The sequence below is a fragment of the Lactuca virosa genome, chromosome 4, assembly GCF_052849685.1.
Source record: "Lactuca virosa cultivar CGN04683 chromosome 4, Lactuca_virosa_CGN04683_v6, whole genome shotgun sequence".
NCBI lineage: Eukaryota > Viridiplantae > Streptophyta > Magnoliopsida > Asterales > Asteraceae > Lactuca > Lactuca virosa.
The window spans coordinates 438,751,718-438,773,169 of record NC_136429.1 but is presented as its reverse complement, the minus strand read 5'-3'; the positions used below and the strand labels follow the sequence as shown (position 1 = coordinate 438,773,169).

At 38.3% G+C, this 21,452-nt stretch overlaps 1 non-coding gene across 1 annotated transcript; it reads left to right on the top strand.

The window, feature by feature from the left end:
- Window positions 1-3,122: 3,122 nt before the first annotated feature.
- On the top strand, window positions 3,123-3,229 carry LOC145110243 (small nucleolar RNA R71). Its single transcript, XR_013709626.1, has one exon. It is a non-coding gene; the product is annotated as a small nucleolar RNA R71 (small nucleolar RNA).
- Window positions 3,230-21,452: the final 18,223 nt, after the last annotated feature.

The following is a 21,452-nucleotide window of genomic DNA, read 5'->3' as shown; positions in this document are numbered from 1 at the left end:
CTCAGGAGTAGCAGTGGACTCATCAATAACCTTTAGCTCCTTATCAAGGACATACTCTTTGCCCTCATAGCGAGTAATCATTCTGATCTTCCTAATACATTCATTGAAATTTGAACCATCAAAAGTGATTTTCCCACACAAGTTCATTAGCGAAAAGGAGCCTGTAGGGTTTAAGCCAGTAGCAGTGTTGGAAGACATCTGAAAAGAAAGAAAGACAAGTTTTATTAGATAAAGAGTCCTTAATAGGTCACCCAAATGAAGTATTAAGTCTAGGACCCAACAAACTATTTATGGTTGAAAGAGGGATGCTGTAATCCAAGCTATAAAATATTTGAAGGTAGTTAAATGACGATTTACCAATTTCCACCATGAAAACGAAATAAATTATTAAGTTTTATTGGATTTAAAATTCCTAGATCTTTTGAGATACATTGAACTTTCAATGGCATGTTTGAATCTCGATTGTGCCCTCTCAAGTTTGTGACTGGGATGCCGAGGATCACAAACAAGGTGTGAATAACCATGCAAATTGACTTGGTACCCTTAACTTTTTATCACCTAATCGATGTGCCGGTTAACCACACGCTCTCCACCGATCTATGATAAAATTAAGTTACCCTTTGTCACTCTTACTAGTCCTTGTTAGTGTGCCGGTTAACCACACGCGCTCCACTAACGACTTGGTAAGGTACAAAGTGTAATTTCATGGGTTAGCACCTATTTCACATTTTCCTAAAGTAACTAAGATTGGGAATTATTAAAGTGTAGTTACTTTGTAATTTCATTATACTTTTTAATGAAGATTTAAAGTACTTGTCCTACCCGTTCGGCTAACGACCCTCCACCAGTCAAGGAAGTGGTGGGTGAGAGTGGACACCCATTAAGCTGCCATTTTATAGGCAACAACCTTATACCCCCCTCATAGACCGGCTTCTTGAATGAGGCCTACTAACGGTAAGACTGACTTATTCTTATACATATCTCTATATTTAAAGTTTTAATATAATAATAGTATAAGGGTTGAATTTTAAACTTTTAAAATTCTAAGGTTCAATTTGGAAATTAAAGTATTAGGGTGTAAGACTTTACAAATTCCAAAACTTGAGGGCAAGTATTGAAACTATTCAAGACCTTTCATTTCATAACTTATGAGCTTAATGGTTCATTAAAATGAAAACTCTTCATTTTTATGTAACCTCTTATTCTTTAATGACACTTTTAAAGAAGTGACTTTTGGTTATCCATAACTTGAGGACAAGTTATGGATTCCATGATTAGCTATTAAGATCAAGAATCATACATACAAGCAAGTTACACATAATTCCTATGATCTTCTAAAACTCATAAGAACATGAACATTCATATCAAAATTTCAAGAATCATATTAACACATATAAAACATGGAATTTTGATATTAGCCATTGTAAATGGATTAGCATAAGCATTACACCATCTAAAACAAGTTTTATAACACCAAAACAGTTTAGGGTAATGTTTCTAGTCCATTTCCAGCAACAAAAATCGAAAATCTGCACTCTGTCTGGCCTACTCGTTGAGTGCAAGAACTGACTCGGTGAGTTGGTTGAAGATATTCTTGGACTCATCAAGTCCCTCTATGAACTCGGCGAGTCTCCTGTGCAGACAGCAAGAATTTCGACTTTTTCAGCTATTTTGCATCAAGTATCAAACAAACAAGCCTAGGATCTGATACCACTGTTGGGTTTTGAGCATTCTAACACTCCTATGGTGTACATGCAACCCTAGAAACCTTGGATCTATGTTTGACTAAGATACATGTAAACTGATTTTTCTAAGGTTCATAATAACTTGCAATACAAAAACATGTAGAATAACATTCCTCTTAGAAGCTTGGATTCCTTGTGACTTTGTGAGTCTAGCACCCCAAATGTGATGCCTCAAATGCTTCACACAACACCACAATTCTTGGAATAACCTTGAGAGAATTACACTATAGTCAAAATTGGCTAGCCCTCTAACTTTCTTGTAGTGTCCAATTTTGCTAGACAGGGAGCCTTTATATAGTTGTGACATAATTAGGGTTACACCATGTAAACCCTAATTGTCATGGCTTTCCATATTCCATGATCCATAGGTTTGTAACCTCCATGGAGCACCTTATGGGTTTTAACCCAATCCATACAAACCATGGATCATTAGCCCACTATACAAGAATAGATTATTTACATAATCAACCCCATATATTTAATTAGTCTCTTTTTGATCACTTAATTAATTCAAGAATAATTCTTTGATCAATACTAATTAAATAATATTATTAATATATTAGTACTTATAATATATTAATAAACCTTAAGTGTCATTTCTCTCATTTTGGTCTATCCAATTATTGTGATGTCATGCAACCCAAATGGACCATGCCGGGTCGGGTCAAGAACATACCAAATATAGGTATGGACTTAGACTCTATATCCAACACTTTGCTGGTCAATCATCATTTCTTGATGATTTTTCATCATAGTTTGATGCTCCTTTATCATTATTCTTTGATCCTTCAATGTTGCATCTGTATCATCATGTCTTTTCTCTGAAGCTTCCATGAAACGAACTAACATGGTCTCCAGATCAGTTTTCTTCTCAGTTGGTGGTTGCTCCTTTTGGTAGAAACCAGGGCCAGTCTGTCTGTATTTTTCCTCCTTCAGCTTCTTGAACTCATCGTATGGTAGCCACTCCCTCTTTGGTTTTCCCTAATCTTCATCATACTTGTCCCTACTCGAGTAGCATACTTGATCCTTCTTATTCCCATACTCATCCAAATGGCAATCTCTAGTCAAGTGTGGACCATTGCATTTTCACAACCAACTCTAATCACATGAATTGATTGGTCCATTTGGGTCAACCTCCTGTCCATATTATTAAGCATTGCCATCATAGCAGCCATCTCGTTAGAATGTGCACCTCCACTGCCTTTTATTCCATCGTGTCTTGGATTGTGGTACTCACGAGAATGCTTCACGAACTCTTCAATCAACACCTTGATCTGATTAGGATTCTTCTTAGTGAGAGGACCTTGTAAATCAAGGAGTTTCCTAGTCATAACATTAACCCTATCATAGAAAATGGACATCTCTTGTTGAATATTAATGTCATGTTGAGGACAATTCCTTAACAGTCCTTTGTAACGCTCGCATGTTTCGTACAGTGACTCCCCTAGTTGTTGCTCAAAGTTGGCTATTACCTTCTTGAGCTTAGCTATCTTGGATGGTGGGAAAAATTGGTCTATAAACTGCTCACGCATTTGAGCCCAAGTAGTGATTATACCAGGTGGAAGTACTTTCAACTAGTCTTTTGCGGCTCCCTTGAAAGTAATTGGTAGCATCCTCAGCAAGACAGTATCTCTATTAACATTTGGGAAATTGAAATAGGTCGCAATGTCATTGACCTCATCTAGATGTTTGAAAGCATCCTCGTGATCCTTTCTATAAAATGGGATATCCTTCAGTGCAGTAAGGATGTGTCCCTTCAACTCAAATGTGGCAGTGGCAGGAATCGCGGGTCGTACTAATCTCGGACCAAAATCTTCTCGAATACGCTTCTTGTAGGCTCTCATCGACATCTCTTCAATGTTCGCCATCTCGTTTATTGGATCGTCTTCGGATTCGCTTGTATATTGTTTAAACTCGGTGTCGGATTCGAATTCAGATTCGTTTGGGTTAGGTATTGGATCTAGGCTTTCAATATTGCTCTTGTCCTTTGAAGATGAACTCGACTCTCCCGTTTTCTTTCCTGACTTCTTTGAGAATACTGACTTGAGTTCTTGTAAAGGTGTCTTCTTTGGTGTTTGATCTTCTTTCACGTTCTTATCCTTCTTGTTATGAAGGGCCGACTCTGGATCTTCAAGTGGTGGCACCAAAGGTGTTTTGGAACCTCTGGTCATATACTCCTGCAAAATAAACAAAATAAAAACGTAGAACTGAACAAAAACTAAATAAAAATTTCCTACGGACTGGCCACCACGACGTGGTAAAGACTACCACCTCGTGTTGTCGCAGAAAACTAACAGAAAAGAAAAACAAAGAAAATCTAAAAATTTCTGAACTCATGTCGTGAGCTTAAGGCTTATATCGTGAATCTAGTACGGAAAATAAAACCTAAGCTGAAAAAGTAACTTTTTTACAGGTTTTACACCACAAAAAGGATCGATCAACCTAAAGCAAATAAATCAACTAACAATTAAGCCGTTCCCCGACAACGACGCCAAAAACTTGATGTGTGCAAATAGCTACACCTAATTTTAATATTTATAACCTAAGTACCTTAACTAACTAATTGCACCTAGGCAGTGTACCTAGTCAAAATTATAGAATAGTCGGGTAAGTCGGGTGTCGATCACAGGGAACGGTATTGTCTAATTAATATATTTACTGCCAAATTAACCTAATTTTCTAGCAAAGATGAGGGTTTTATCGGATTTTGCAAGATTAGAGAAACTTAATTCCTAACTTAAATTCAATTAATTAACAAACACTTCTGTTAGTTCGAATCCGTTTTCCCTCAATGGTTCATAAATTAACTTTGACAACTACAGTTGGTTACCAATTAATAAAGTATTAGCAATTCAATTCCAAATTTACTAACATTTAATAAATTCATGTAAATCAATGTATATTCACACATTAGTTAACACAAAATTTATTATTTAATGGATTGGAGCTATGTAAGATTAATTTGCAAAACACACTTATGATCATAATATGAGTTCTCTAGCACAACCTAATTCAATACTTAATTGCTTAAGTAAGATTTGGTTGATCCTAGCTCTAATAATTTAATGTTCACTAAATTACCAGGTATTCTAATTCATGCAACTTAATAGTCACTAACTACATAGAACAAGAATTAAAAGCAATCAAATACTAAATCAAACATGCTAGGTAAAAATCAATCAACACAAGTCATAACTAACTAGTAAGTCAAAGCTAAATTTATTACACCATGAGTTCCAGCTTTATCTAGCTAACATAAGCAGCTAGATTTAGCTGGACATCCTAGCAAACAATTCAACAAAAGTCATAGTCATAAACATAATGAAAACTACAAAATCTAAAGATCATTATGATCTTCCCTACTCCTTTGGTGTTGAAACTCCCTTCCAGACGTTCTAATTCTCTAAAAATCGCCTCCTGGAACTTTTTCAATCAGCCAAAAGTCTCCCCAAGTCGTAATGGACAAGGATTTATATAAATTCTGATTTTTCCAAGTTCACGTCGTGAGCCAATAAGCCTCACGTCGTGAGTATGAGATAAACGTGTTTGACAAGGACTCATTCATCCGTGTGCATATCTTCTAGAATACTCCACTCACGTCGTGAGCCTTCAATTACTCACGTCGTGAGTACGTGATTTTCCGAGTTTTTATTTCTTCTTTCCTTCAAGCCTCCAAAGTTCCATGTTTTGTCAATTTTAGTCCCTCCCTTCGAAAATGCTTCTATTTGGCTGCAAAATTTTAAACTTATAAGTACCATTATTCTATGCAAATAACCAAATTATTAAGAAAAATGTAAATAAATATTGCCTAAAAATATGTATAAATGTGGCAATATCATTTATAAAGTGGTCTTATGATCCATAGATCTTTATGTCGGGCTAAACCCATGAGGTGACCCTTGGATACTCCATGGAGGTTAAAACCCATGGAGCCTAAGGAATGTGGAAAGTCATGCACATTAGGGTTTACATGGTGTAACCCTAGTTGTGTCACACTACATAAGAAGCCTCATAGCTACCAAAATCGACACCTAAGTGAGTTGCAAGAGGGCAAGCCGATCTTATGAAGTGAAAGTAACCTCCTCTCAAGTTCCTCCATTCTTGGTGGTGTTGTGTGATTCTATTTGAGATGCAACACTTGGGACACTAAGTTCTTAAAAGTCCAAGGTCTCCAACTACAACAAAAGGTATGTCATCTAACTAGATTTTGGTAGTAAAGATACTCCATTGTATGCTAGTTAGGATGATGCTTTGGAAAAATAAAAGTTTGCATGTATATTAGAGAAAACATAGATCCAAAGAATCTAGGGTTGCATGTACACCATAGGAGTGTTAGAATGCTCAAACCCAACAAGTTTGTGGATTTGTTTCAGGTACATCTGACCTGAAGGGCAAGGGCAAGGCTTCATGACGCGGCGTGCACTCTCTCATTCGCATTTTCATTTGGGACACTCTGATCTTTGAAATAAAGTTTGTTGATGTATGAATTTGAAAACAATTGTTCATGATAGTTTATGGATAATTTAAAATGTTTTGATAATTTAAAAATGAAAATTTTTCTTTTGAAAATTGGGTCGTTACCAGTTGGTATCAGAGCCTTGGTTTGAGGGATTCGAGCACACTCTTCGGTGTGTCAGGACTCCTACTAAGGAAATGGTAAAATTGTTTTCAAAAATAAAAGTTAAAATTTTTAACTGGAAAAGAAGAGAGTGCAATACGCATGATCGGTCGAGCCAAGTAAGTAGTTCCCCAATATGTTAGCCATGTTATACTGATATTTGAATTGTATGATCTGGCTATGTGTATGCTTTTAAAATTATATACGGTTAGGAGCTTATAGCCTTAGAATGATTGATTTGGCCTTATTTCCTGCTCCTTGTCTGGTTGTGGTCCCAGGGTAGAATCTATTTTTCGAAAGTGTATTTGATCCTTTTCTGTGTATAATTTGCATGCATAAAGACAACCTGTCATGATTGGTCTGATTGATGTGGGTAGATCAAATCTTAGGATAACCTAGGATTTGAGTGATGTTGTAGCTTGTGGGATATGTTGTTTTCTGGGACGAATTCGAGTTATCAGGTAGAGCCTTGGGGAAGGTACATGAAGGTGTAGAAGGTAGTATTGTGCCCACACTACTGGAAGCACAGGACATGTACCTGAACCAATGTTAGATCTGAAAGCTCTAAGGAGAACTGGTGTGGGAAGATTCCCTTTTTGGACATCCTGATCGTTACATTTCGTGATATTGCAGTTCAGTATGGTGGTGACACGATTGGTACCAGGGGGTCAGGATAGGGATCTGGATCTGGGTCGGGCGGCAGTACCGAGCCCATTGATGAGAGGTTGCGCGACCTCATCGCATCGAGGTGACGAGGGGCATCCTGGATGCTACCCCATTGATTTTTTGGACGGTCAAGGAGGGTATGATGGAGATCATGGAGGAGAGGCTCAGGGCATTCAGAGACGAGATTGCTGCAGGCCAGGTTGGGGCCCAAACTCCCTCGTTCCAGGAGTTCAAGGTGTGTGGGGCGCCAAAGTTTTTTCGGTTTAGGGACCCCATTGTTAGCCGACACTAGGTGGCGGACATAGAGAATGCCCAACGCACGATTTCTTGCCCTGATACGGCAAAGGTGTGTTTCGATTCATGTATGCTGAAAGATCGAGCCTGAGACTGGTGGGGAGAGGTGACTAGCCAAGTAGGAGCAGCATGTGTGGCTGAGATGACATGGGCCGAGTTTGTGAGGCGATTTGATCTGGAGTTTGCACCAGCTATTGAGGTACAACGGTTGGTGAGGGAGTTTCAGGAGCTCAAGCAGACCACCGAGACTGTGGCGGAGATTACCGCCATGTTTCGAGAAAGAGCATTGTTGATCCCATAGTATGCTACCGACGAGGATATGAGGAGGACGAGATATCATTCCATGTTGAGGGATGATATCCGAGAGTTTGTGAGCTTTACAGGGTGCAAAATCCTGAACGAGATAGTGGAGAAGGCCAGTGAGGGGGAGATGGAGTTGGAGTTCCGCACCAAGAGAAAACCCGAGCACGCACAGACAGTAGTAGGTCAGGCTAAAAAGCCTAAGGCCTCAGATTCTTCCAGTAGGGCCAGCAGGGCCATAGCCGGTGTGCCAAGTGCGGTAAACCGCACAGTAGGGCTTGTCGGATAGCGGGCTCAGGATGTTACGCATGTGGCCATCCGGGTCACCTGAGAAGGGATAACCCTAAGAACGGAGTGATTTGTTTCTACTAGAACCAGACTGGCCATAAAAAGGCCGATTGTCGGAGGTTGCAGGGAGAGGGAGGAGCAGTGGCGATGCCTGCTCCCGCCACAATAAGGATTACTGATGGCCTCCCTGCTAAGGCGGATTCTCCAGCAAGGTTTTCACACGACGTGAGGACGCTGCAGGACACGAATTGGGGCTAGAAAACACGCGTTAAAGCTACTGGATGACTCTTGCGATAACTCACGACGTGAACCTATCATTTTCACGACGTGAATGGGCCAAAATTAGCCTATAAATAGCGATCAAAGCTCATTCATTCCTTACACCTTTTCCTTTCACTCTCTCTCATTTCCGAAGGCCGTTTTCCTTCCCGAGCCTGACTACGACGAGCCTCTGACGGCTTAGATTTTATAGATCACGCTACTAGGGTGAGTTTCACAGCCCCACTTTCTAATATTTCGGGGGGAAATGCATGCTAAATATTATATATACGTTATTATTATTTCTATATGATAGTATATTAGTATCAACGTAGATAGTTATAATAACCGGGATATAGTTATTTCGTATCTGAAAGTATACAACTATCGTAAAGTTGTTAGCATGTTATTGCTATAGTAATATACTAATGTAGATCTTGAGTTATACTTAGGATTCTATATATATTTTGTGTGCGATACAGTTCCAGAGTTATACTCGGAAGTTCTATATGAAATTGATAAGTATGTTGTTATTGTTGGTTTTATGTCAAGATAAAACCAGGTATGTTGTATGTTATTGTTGGTTTTATGTCAAGATAAAACATGTATGTTATTTTTGGTTTTATGTCAAGATAAAAGCTGGTTTTACCTCAAGATATAGTTGTTATACTGCCTAAATGTTATGAAGTTAGGAGTAATGTTTAAGAGAATAGTCTAATAACATAGGGTTTTAGACATGAAAATGCTTTTGTTGTTAGGACTATAGAACGCCGTCAAAGTCGACATGAGCTACCTCATTCATCAACTAAGATTGGGGATCTTAGTGGAAGTCCTCTGACCTGTAACCGTTAATCTTGTGTGAGCGAGGAATTCGTGTATGAATAAGATACAGGTTGACGGCCCCACTCATGGTTGTTAATTACAACCCAAGACAAGCGAGTGACGATCCGTTCCTTTTATTTGTTATTGTTACGGTGTCGATGAAGCTCGCGATATTGTTTCTCATGGTAAATGATGAGTGTATTGATTCTCATGGTAAATCATGAGTGTATTGTTTCTCATGGTAAATCATGAGTGTGTTTTGTCAGAGGTTTTGTTGTCAAGCAGCGGTTACAGACTCATGGTAGCAACTTGTTATAAACATTATACTTTGTCGTATACAAGTATTAATGTTAAGTATAAGTTTCCCCCTACTTGTACTCTAGGTACTACTTGTATATTAAGTAGATAATTATACCCAACACACATACTCGTATAGAACTGAAATAAGATTTATACGTAGCAACTTTCGTTTGTATGGAATTACAAACACTTATATTCATAGTATATGAGACTTATAGGTAAACTACTTATTTGGTAAGTAAAATTTTATACCTAGGATATATATACTAAACGTTGGAGAGTCAAAATGACACTTTCAAAACTATACTTTTGAACTTGGAAAATGTATTATTTTATGGAGTCAAAACCTGTGAACTCACCAACTTTATGTTGACGTATTTTTAAATTGCATGTGTTTTCTGGAAGTTGATAACTATGATACGAGAAATGACGTTACACTGTCCGGTGTTTCCGCGACGGCCGGGGTGTGACACGACTCATCACAAATCGAACCATATAACGTTCAATTCTCCTTTTTGCAACATCATTACATTATGATGTCCATGGAGAAACCAATTATGGAATCCATTCCACAATCTCTAACATGATCGTAAGACATGATACTAAGATATCATCCTTTCCTTTCAGAGTGGAGACCCTTTATCTTCCTGCCCAATTGATTTCTTACTTTATTCCGACACTCTTTGAAACTGTTGAATTATGTTTAATCATATAAACATAATCATATCTACTGAGGTTATCATAAAATATGATGTAGTGGTATATGTCATCCCTTGTACTGGATTTGATGGGTCTACATACATTAGTGTGTATAATATCCAACACTCTTTCACCTCATTCACATATCCATGGAAATGATGATTTAGTTTTCTTACCAACGAACAAGATTCACACACATCATCCAAACCAAAGTTTAATAATTCCAAGTCCCGTCCAATTGGATCTTGGTCATGCCATTCTTACTTTTATGGCTAAGGAGACTATGTCACAAGCATGATTATATCTAAACTATTACTGGAATCAGTATTAAAGTTACCCTTACTATTATAAGAAACACAAACTACAATTTCATGAATTAAAGTTGCAAGAAGATGTTTTAAACATAAAAGCATCATCTTTATAAACTAGAATTGTAACCTTTCCATTATCAAATGAAAATTGAAATTCATGTTTATACAACGCATAAAATGAAATTTTGTAAAACCCTATTAGTGTATTAATCGAAATCACAAGGATTAGTTCGGAATCCCAATCAAGTGATTAATGCAAAACAAGTAAGGTGAATTAAGAACACAATCACAAATCTTCAATGCACAGTATTAGTTATCAATAGTCAGGTACATAAGATTCTCTTAGTCTCTCAGTTCTCTCTAAAACTCGAAATTAGCCTGTTCAATCAACAACCATTTACACGGTTGTAACAATGCTATATAAATACTTAGACCTAACTAAAATGGCCCAGCCTAAAGCCCAACCAAAATCCTTAATAAGCCCACCGAAATCACCATGTGATTTCGGTCTAAACACCATCGAGAACATGGTGTTTTTGGACCTAGACCGAGAACTCTAAAAGTAAAGTATAAACCGTAAATTTATGTCCTAACAATCTCCCCATTGGTTTATAACTTTCTTTTCTTTTCAATCTTCTCTCTTATCTTGACCTTCATCCTTTTATCTTCGATTTCTTCTCAACTTCAAGATGAACATATGAATTTCTGCGTGAATAACTTCATCTTGAATAATTGGACTTCCCTTAAAATTTGACTTTGAATGCACATTGGGTATGGAAACTTGTTGTATAGGTTTCTTGAAAATCAACACTTTCAGCTTTGAAAAACTTCAGAGATAAATACAGAGAGACCGATTCTTTCGTATCACTTTAGAAAGTTCATAGATAGCCGCAAATTGATTTAGGAAGTTTCAATGGAATTTGACACATAACTTCAAATACAACTTCACCTTGCTTATTGTCACACCCCCAAACCGGAACGGCGGAAACATTCGGGGGCGGAGGACGTCATGCTGAGTATCATAACCATAGTGAAGAAAGTAAACACAACCATCATAAATATAATTTAAAAGGTTACATCGTTGCAAAAATACATGTTTCCAAATAAATTACATATGATGTCAAAATAGTTCAAAAGAAATTTGCGCCTTAGCGTCTTGCCTTCAAAAATCTTGTGGTTACCTGTATTACTGAATTCCTGAGAATACAAGTTGTTTTTGAAAGAGCATCAGCATAAAGCTAGTGAGTTCATAAGCAGTTTTATGAATAAAAGATGAATGTTGTTCCTTAATGTTTGTTACAAGTTTGTTTCCAGAAAATCCAATATTTTCTAAAAGGTTTGTTGTAGTCTTAACTGAGCCAAGACTTAGTATATGTAAGTAAATCGTCATACTTATGTGTGTGGTTTTATATTTAAAAAAAAACTCCATAAATCCCCGTGAACTGTGTGTTTTGTTAATTCCCCATGTGAGATGTTATAACCATGCTAAAACTCGAAGACCTCCTACTCGATGTTCTTCAGGCGTCGGAATTGTTATGACACTTGTCACCCCAGACCTTCCGATCTAGCTGTTGCAAGCAGCTTAGGTGCGGATTTGTCAGACCCAATATAGATCTATGCACAACTATCACGCTCTCCCTCCAAGAGATTTTGATTATAACTACAGGACTTTTCTGTGGTACTTAAGAGTACCCCAAAGGAGAATGTCTCGCAAATTTATTCATTAACAAGTTCACGTTGTTTGTAATTAAATATCTGTTTTGTAAATCGATTGTATTACCATTTCTTTGTTAAATGAGGTGTTTAAACTATACATATTACAGTTTATTAGTTGTGTGTTATGATTTAATGACACCTTCATATGCATGACTTTGTATTTCAATGAAAATGACATTGAAACTACTAAATGTAAATCTTACACACCTTGCTCAGCATGTTACAAGGTGTAAATAACTCTTAAATTTGTGTTTGACAGTTTTTCCCTTAACAGCCACTGTTTTAGAATATTTATATAAAAATCATCGTAAGTCGAAAACTGAATCCGTAAAGTCGGAGAGTTTATAAAAGTAGTCAACTGTATTCACAAATTTTCCTATAATTTTTGGTGGTTTCAAACCAGTGTGAAAATGTTCATCTTCACAACCTGGTCCGACTTTGTTACTGCAATGATAGGCAGTTTTGTAAAAATCACCATAAATTGTAGAAAAATCATATGGAGATGTGAAAGTAGTCATTTTAAAGGTATAACCCTGAACCATTTTCATATTAACCAGTTTTAAATAATATTAAGTTTAAGTTGGGTAACAAAGTTCGTGAACAGGTCACAACTTTTCTGTTGTAAACTCTCAAGTTAAGTTTCAAATATGTTTTGGTGTTTTAACTTGTATTCCCCCCTGAAAACTAAAGAAAATTGGAGAATGTAGGGGTATGAACTCACCTTGCGTGATTTCTTGAAGAGTGGAAGGTCGAAGACGAGGTGTATCAAGTCAAGAACACTTGATGAACACGTGAAAGCTTAGATGATCCTAAGAATGACTTTTGGTGTTAAGATGTGTGTCGATGATGCAAGAGTGTTATAAAAATATGGAATAACACTTGATTTTAGATGGAATACTTACCAAAAAGTGAAGTAGTAGCTCAAGAACACTTCCAAAAAGTGGTTGGAAGTAGAGAGAAAAAGAGGCTTTCTTGAGGGGTTAAGAAGTGTGTAAGTTTGGAATGATCAAGGTAAACCAAGAAATCCTCCAGGGATTTCTTTATATCGTGAAGGTTTCTAGAGCAATTTGCAAGTTGAAATGATGTTTACCTTGGCTTGTGTGATGTGGATAGGGTTGGACCAATGAAAAGATGACACATGGAGACAAGTGGGCACACTTGACCCACTTGTGGGGATAGAATATTCTTCTTGATGAGTTTTAATTAATAAATCCTTGAGAAATGAATAAAATGTGAGTTAGGGAGTTTAAAATGGTAAAAATATAAATTTGGTGAAAAATCCCCGTCAAAAACGTCCAAAACGGGCTTAACAGGCGAAAGTTGTCGAAAATCGGACAATAGGAGCGAACCTGCGAGGGTTCGGTCCTTAGGAGATGAGGACCGTGAGAAGGGGAGAAGGGAACCAAAGGAAGGGCTCGGACCTGAAGGTGATGGGAGCGAAGGCGAGCCTCGGGTCCGAAGGGTGGTCTCGGGTGCAAGAGGCTTCGGTCCTGCTGACTTCGGTCCAGGTGGTGTTCGGACTCGGATGCCATGTTTGGTTCAGATGGGCTGAGTTCGGTTCTCACTAGGAACCTTCGGTTCATGCAGTGTTCGGCTCTAAGAGGTTCTCCTCTAAGAGGGTTTGGTCCCTAAGAAGGGTTTCGGCCCTATTTAGCTGTTTTTCGATATAACTCCTCGATTCAAGCTGTTTTTGGCCAAGTTAAGGGTCGGGATGACCCGGATGACTGTAGAAAGTTGAGAGAGATTTTGAGAGAGATTTGGGAGAGATTTAATTTTAGCCATTATTAGTGTATAATCTCGCAATGCAAGGTTCGTGAACCCGTTATGCTTCGTTTATGATTGTTTTAAGTCCCCAAAAGGGTCCATAGTCGTTTTTTGAAGCATTTAACTCCCTTTATAGGGTTTTACATTGCTAAACACATAAAATATCTGAAACACTTGAATTCTTGGCACACCAATGCACATTTTTATGGAATAACTTTTAACATACAAGTATTAGTTAAATTTGACCGGTTTGACTCGTTGGCTTTGACTTTGGCTTGAATTTGACGGTTGTCACACTTATGGGGTTGAAATATTGTTTGTTTAAAGACATAATCTTCACTTCTTGTTCCTTCGAATGAATATTCTTGGTCGATCACAGATGCATCTTAAAAAGTAACCATGACTAAAAAGTCCCTGTGGATCACAAAGTCATAAAGACCCTTCTCGCCACAATTGTTCATGGACCCAGCCTTGGCTTAGATGGAGACTACTTGTGGAACGCCCCGGTTTTTCTCGGTACGTTTAGTTATTTTAATTTAATTATTCTTGTAACCTTGGGATAATTTATTTAACCAAGGTCTGATTTTCTTATGTTATTGGACTCTTTTGATCATCTTGTAAACTCCTTTTATTGAAGTCCATGGGCTATGGGCCTATTTTCAAAATCCATCTAGTTAATAGTACTTAATGTGTTAATTGACTCATTTAGAACACACACAAGAAAAACACTCTAAACCCTATCCTCTCTCTCTCTCTCTCTCTTTCTCTCTCTCTCTCTCTCTTTCCCTCACGCCATCCTTCTCTCTCTCTTTGGGATCAAGAGCAGCCAAGGGGCTCTTGTTTGGAGCTTAATTCTTGTTCATTTCCAGCCTTGATTCGTATTGGTATGAACCTCCTTATCATTTCTTACAACTTGATTCATAACCTTGTTCTGGTTTTATGATTTCATCTTCACTTCTACTCCTTCTTATTTGATTTGTATCTCTTTTATTATTTGCAAAGAATTGTATGTTATACATCATCTCAAGATCCTATCTTCACCCCATATATGGTGGATGATGTATCTAGGTGATTACATGTTGCAAAAGATCATGGAAACCATAAAAGGGAGAATGGTGATTTTATGTGCTTTATGTTTATTTTCATGTTGATTATTATTACATTCTTGTGGCTAAATGAAATCCTAATGATCCCTAACCCTTTTTAGTACCACCATGATAATGGGGACTGAATCGGGATGATGAACACATCCTAAAATGTGTTTCAAAGGGAGAAGGATGGATAAGCCAAAAAAGAATCACGAGTGGCTATAATTCTGTTTTCCATCAGATATGTAGTCATTTTGTAAAAATCATATCTGGAGCTCTAGAACTCAACCAGACCCCAAACCAGTTCCCAAATTGAGTTGGCTAACTTTCTTAAGGAGGCCAACCTCACTGATAAGGACTTTATCTATGGGCACGAATGGCATCTTTTCTGTTAAGTCTGATCCGGGTCTGTTCTGATATGTCATTTTGTTTTCATCATTTCTAAGAATTGGAAAAGGATCCAGATTGATTCCAAGTTTCTATATGTTCCTTATATTATGAATTTAAGATCTGGAGCAGATGAGGTGTTTTTTCCAATTATAAATTGGTTATAATGGATCCACACTCCAGATCAGTGGGCAGTCACCAGCTTTTACTAGTGCTGTGATTGTCCACAATGTGAATGTTATATCCGGATCTTGGGAAATGATTTTCATTCAATTCCAACTCTAAGACTTTAATATGTATGTCCTTTACTTCTCTTAATTTTGGTTTGGACGAATTCTTCTCAAAAGTTAGGTAGAATTGGCCAACATCACTTGACTGTCCTGTTGGAGACAGCAGTGATACACCTTTTTGTAAAATTCATATTTAATTCATCCTTTGGAGTTAGAATGAGTTCTTTATAGTTTTGGAATCCTGAACAATCATAGTTTCCTATAAAATTTTGTTAAAGCTATGTTTCGGTTTTATATTTTGGAGTAAATCCGTTTTGAACAGCAGGTCTGTTTTAGAGACCTTGCTGTGATTACTCTTTTCTCAACTCATAGCTTCATTACTTCTCCTTTCTAAACTTTAGTCCTTCTTAGGTGAGGTTTTGAAGTTTGCTCAAGCTTAGTAGCATTATTTGACTGTTAGCTATCCTTACTACTCACTCAAGGTGAGTTCTCTCACACCGTTGTATTGATGATTGTGTTTGCTAGTTAGCTCGTGTGTGATTATTTTGAATTCATTATAAAAGCATGCTATATAATTATTGTTTTAATTCGTACATGTGCACTGTATGTAACTAATTATGGATATGGGGACACCACCAAAGGATATGGATTTACCGGTGCGGTGGGTAGGTAATATCACCAACGTAATACTCATCATGAGGTGCGGTGATTAGGGCCAAATGATGTGGGATCTTCCCGGTGCGGTTCAAACCTACAAGTCCTTCTTGTATTACAGGCATTGATTCGTTCTTTTCCCTTATCATATAATTACAATTGGAAAATGGATTAGGGTTAGTAAATATGAATGTTAGTACAATGTCTGTTTTTGAATTCACTAAGCTTTGTGCTTACGGTTTCCCTTATAACCTTTCACTAAGCTAAGGCTTGACATGGAGCACCGGGACATCGCTACTAGTTATTTTTGTTGGGACCTTATTATTATTATTACTTCCGCACATATTTTATATGATTATTAAGTTGATGGATTATGTTATGACTATTTCAGTTGTTTTAATTTAGTTTAAGATGTGTTTTAAAAGTTTAAAATTTTTGCAAAATTTGGGTGTCACAAGTTGGTATCAGAGCCACAGTTTGAGGGAACTAGGCATTCTTGTGGATGTTCTAGACTCAAATTTCAGTTGTTTTAATTTAGTTTAAGATGTGTTTTAAAAGTTTAAATTTTTTGCAAAATTTGGGTGTCACGAGTTGGTATCAGAGCCACAGTTTGAGGGAACTAGGCATTCTTGTGGATGTTCTAGACTCAAATTTGAGGCTCTATAAGAGTTTATTTTCTTTTTAAAATATTTTCAAACCTTCTGAAGACTAGTAGTGGAAGATGTCGCGGTGTGCTAGTCAGCCAGCCAAGTAAGCCTTATTTCTTATGTTAAATGTTTATGTTAAATTGTTGACAATGAATTGGAGTCTACTAGCCTTAAAATGTTAGATTACACACTTAGTTAGTGTTAACATGTGAGAGAGTTGTAAAATTAACGGCTAGAGCGAACTGGAAATTTTGAAACTAGACGCGAATGCGAAATTGGAACTTGTGTGGAAGGTAGTAGAAGGGCCCCTACTCTTTGAAACATCGGTGCCGGTTTCAGGTCGGGGCAAGGTTGAAAATTTTTCCGCAAGCTGAGTGTTTTGTCTTCCTAGAAATATCTAGGCTGAATTGTTTCTAAGATTTTCCTTCATCTGTAGATACAAATGGCTCCTCCTGCTCGACTTAATCAGCTCCAAACGGAGCAAGTTAGGGATATTGTCGCTGAGGAATTCAATAACGCTTTCAACGAACTAATCCCGGGTGTGACCAACGACATAATCAACCAAGTTGGTTCTCTTTTGGATGAGCGCCTTGCAGCTATTCCCGGGGGAGCGTTACCGGCTCTGCCTATTCAGGATTCGGCATACTACTTCGAGAAGTTCAGCAAGTGTAGCCCTCCTCTTCGGAACGGTGAATCCGACCCAGTTGCTGCTAAGCACTGGGTGTCAGATGTTGAGGGCACCTTCATAACTGTTGGGTGTCCGGACCTGTACAAAGTAGTGATCGCCATGAATCAGCTGTGAAAAGGGGGAAAGACATGGTGGAACACCATCACCGCTCTATTGAACGAAGAAGAAGTGAGGGCCATGTCTTGGGCCCAATTTGTGGAGAGGTTCGAGGCACAATATGTGCCTAAGGTGGAGTAGCAGCGGATGCAGCAAGAGTTCATGGCCTTACAGCAGACTACCGAGTCCGTTAGCGACCTGAACGCCAAGTTCTTGGAGATGCTATCTTTTTTCCCCTCGTTTGCTGGGAACGAGGCCTGGTTGGTCAGCCGGTACACGGCTATCCTACGTACCGAGGTTCGGGAATTCGTTAGCATGCAGGACTTCTCGACTTTATCCACGATCATGAATGCAACGAGGAGGAGGGAAATCGATTTGCAGACCCAGTCCAAGAGGAAGGCCAATGACACCTCTTCCAAGACATCCAGAGATGCCCAGAAAAAGCAAAAGCAGGGTAGTAAGTCAAGGTATGAGTATAGGACGTCTTCAGGGCGAGAAAAATCCGTTGATATGCTACAACTGCAAAAAGCCAGGGCATCATTGGAAGAATTGTAGGGATCCCCCTACGAGTGCAGTACCTCATATTACTTCTGCAGTTCCCGTCTGCTATCACTGCAACGAGACGGGACACAAGAAGCCCGAATGCCCGAAGTTGAAGACTGGTAAAGGAGACGAGGGTACAAATCCTGCAATTGCATCATCCTCTAAAGGACCCACTATGGTGACATGAGGTCGTGCTCACCAGATGACTGCGGAGGAGCCGGTTATTACAGCGACAGTGGCAGGCACTTATTTGCTAGATTCTGAGCCCGATGTTGTTATGTTTGATAGCGGTGCTACCCATTCTTTTGTATCTCGCACGTTTATTAATCGTTTGGGGCGTAGTATCGGAAAATTGGCTCACCCAATGGTTGTCCAAGTTGCCGACAATCGCACTATTTATATCACCGATGTTTATCGGGGTTGCACTCTCGAGTTTTCTGGAGTTGAATTCCCCATTGATCTTATCCCTATTGCGATGTGAGAGCTCTAAGTTATCGTAGGCATGGGATGGCTTGATGCGTGTGATGTGGAAATCCACCGTCGTAAGAAGCAAGTTCGTGTTCAAAACCCTAGAGGTGGAGAACTTATCATTCAGGGGGACATTCCCCGCCTGGCCATCGCTTCTTGCTCTTCTGCTATAGCACTAGACAACGTTCCTATCGTTTCCGACTTCAGTGATGTCTTTCCGGAGGAACTCCCTGGTTTGCCACCTATTCGCCAAGTGGAGTTTCGCATTGATTTGGTGTCGGTGCGACTCCGGTAGCTAAATCTCTTTACCGCTTGGCACCATCTGAGATGAAAGAGCTCCAAGATCAACTTCAGGAACTAAGTGATAAAGGGTTTATACAGCCAAGCTGCTCGCCATGGGGTGCTCTTATTCTCTTTGTGAAGTAGAAAGATGGATCCCACCGAATGTGTATTGATTATAGGGAGCTAAACAAGCGCACGATAAAGAATAGGTACCCGTTTCCACGTATTGACGATCTTTTCGATCAGCTTCAGGGAGCGCCTTGGTTCTCCAAGATTGATTTACGTTCCGGTTACCATCAGATGCGGGTTCGTGAAGAAGACATTGAGCAAACAACATTTCGTACTCGTTACGGGCATTTTGAGTTCGTGGTGATGCCTTTTGGGCTCACCAATGCACCCGCAGTGTTTATGGATCTCATGAACCGGGTGTGTTGCCCGATGCTTAACCGTTCGGTCATAGTGTTCATTGATCACATCTTGGTCTATTGTAAGACCAAAGAGGAGCATGAGCAACACCTTCGGGAGATTCTGGAAACTCTGGCAAGAGAAAGGCTTTATGCTAAATTCTCAAAATGTGAATTTTGGTTAGAAGAAGTTCAGTTCTTGGGGCATGTGGTAAACAAACACGGTATTAAGGTAGGACTCGAATGTTGTGACTAGTAATTTTCTCGTAAACTTTAGATCTTCTCACATCTTATTTGATTATGATGCCTCAGATTCTTTCGTGCCTTATAAATTCGCACATTCTTTTAAAATTGCTTGTTACGCAATTGTCCAATCATTTCATATAGATAACATAGGAAATATATCATTACTTGCTAATAAAGCCTATAGAGTTAGTGTTATAGGAATTGAAAGTTATAATCTTCCTGCTAATCTAATTCCTATCTTTGATATTATTCTCGACATGGATTGGTTGTTAAAGAACCACGCAGAGCTCTTGTGCTACAAAGAGATGATATGCATCCCTATCGAAAGGGAAGATTCTATTTATGTCTATGGTGAAAATAATAAATTTCTTTCTTAAAAACTCGTAAATTTATATCGAAGCGATATTCTACTTATCCGGCTTATACAATTAATACCTTGAAAGAGGAGAAGAAAACTGTGAATGATAGCCTTTGGATAATTATCGACCGACTGATTAAGAGTGCATATTTTCTCCCCATACGTACAACGGTTCTAATGGAGAAATACGCACAAGTTTACTTAGACAAAATTGTGGCGAGACATGGTGTGCCACTAAAGATTATTTCCAATCGTGACACTCGCTTCACTTCTCACTTTTGGGCGAGTATTAAAAGTGAATTGGGAGCTCGAGTTACTCCCAACACAACTTATCATCCCCAGACAGATTGTTAGACGGAGAGAACAATCCAAGCAGTAGAAGATATGCTTCGTGCATATGTCTTAGGGTTCGGTAGTAACTGTGAACACCATTATGTTGACATCATGTAGGACAGAAAATCCTTGGTGGCCCTGAAATGATTCAAGATACCACTGATAAGATTCAAATTATACGAGAAAGAATGAAAGTAGCCCAGGATCGACAAAAGACCTGTGTAGCAATGGAGGAGACAATCCATAGAATTCCAAGTGGGTGATACTGAAGGTAACCCCGTGGAAAGGTATTATGAAATTTGAGAAGAAAAGGAGATTGAGTCCTAGATTTATTGGACTTTTCAAAATTATCTAACCAGCATATCGCTTGGAAATTGCCTGAAGATTTGGCAGGTATTCATGATGTATTTCATGTAAGATATCTATGTAAATGCTTGAGCGTATATGATGAAACGGTTCCATTATCCAAGGTGAAACGGGATAATAAACTTATACTTAGGGAAAATAAGAATGAGATAAGAGCGAAATATCCTCATTTGTCCAAATCGTTGTGATTTCGGGGACGAAATCCTCAAAAGGAGGACGTATTTGTAACATACACGTTTTGAAATCGTGTTATGTAATTTGAAAAGTTAAAATAAAATATTATGAAATATTATGTGAAATTGAGTGTTGAGTTCTAACATATAGTTTTTACTAGAAATGAAGTAAAACTATGTTTAGAATCACTCATTAAATGTTGGAAGTCTTATGAGATTCCAATTAAAAGTCAATTAGTGAAATTTAGCGAAAATATAAAATTTGAAATAAGTAAAATTTTATTATTGAAATTTGTAGATAATCTCGTTAGAAACACGTAGGCGAAAACCTCATCGAAATCCGACTTATAACGAAGAAGTTATGACCAATCGAAAATCCGCGATAAAACCGGCACGGTGCCGAATGGCGTAAAAAGTGACTTTTTGATAAACTAATTTTTAGCCTTAGTGATCTAAATGAAAGTCGTAGTATTCGTTAAACCAAGATGTTCGATAAAAAGAACGCCAAAATCTGACTTCGTATGAGGAAGTTATGATTTTTACAAGTTTCAGCTTAGCAGTAGACAGTTAAAAACTCGAATTTTTGATCGAGTGATTTTTAGCCGACACAACCTAAACGAGAATTGAAGGTCTCGTTATTAGTAGTACAAGGGTAAAAAGTCTGACGAAAACGGACGTCGGATGAAGAAGTTATGAATTTTTAACGGA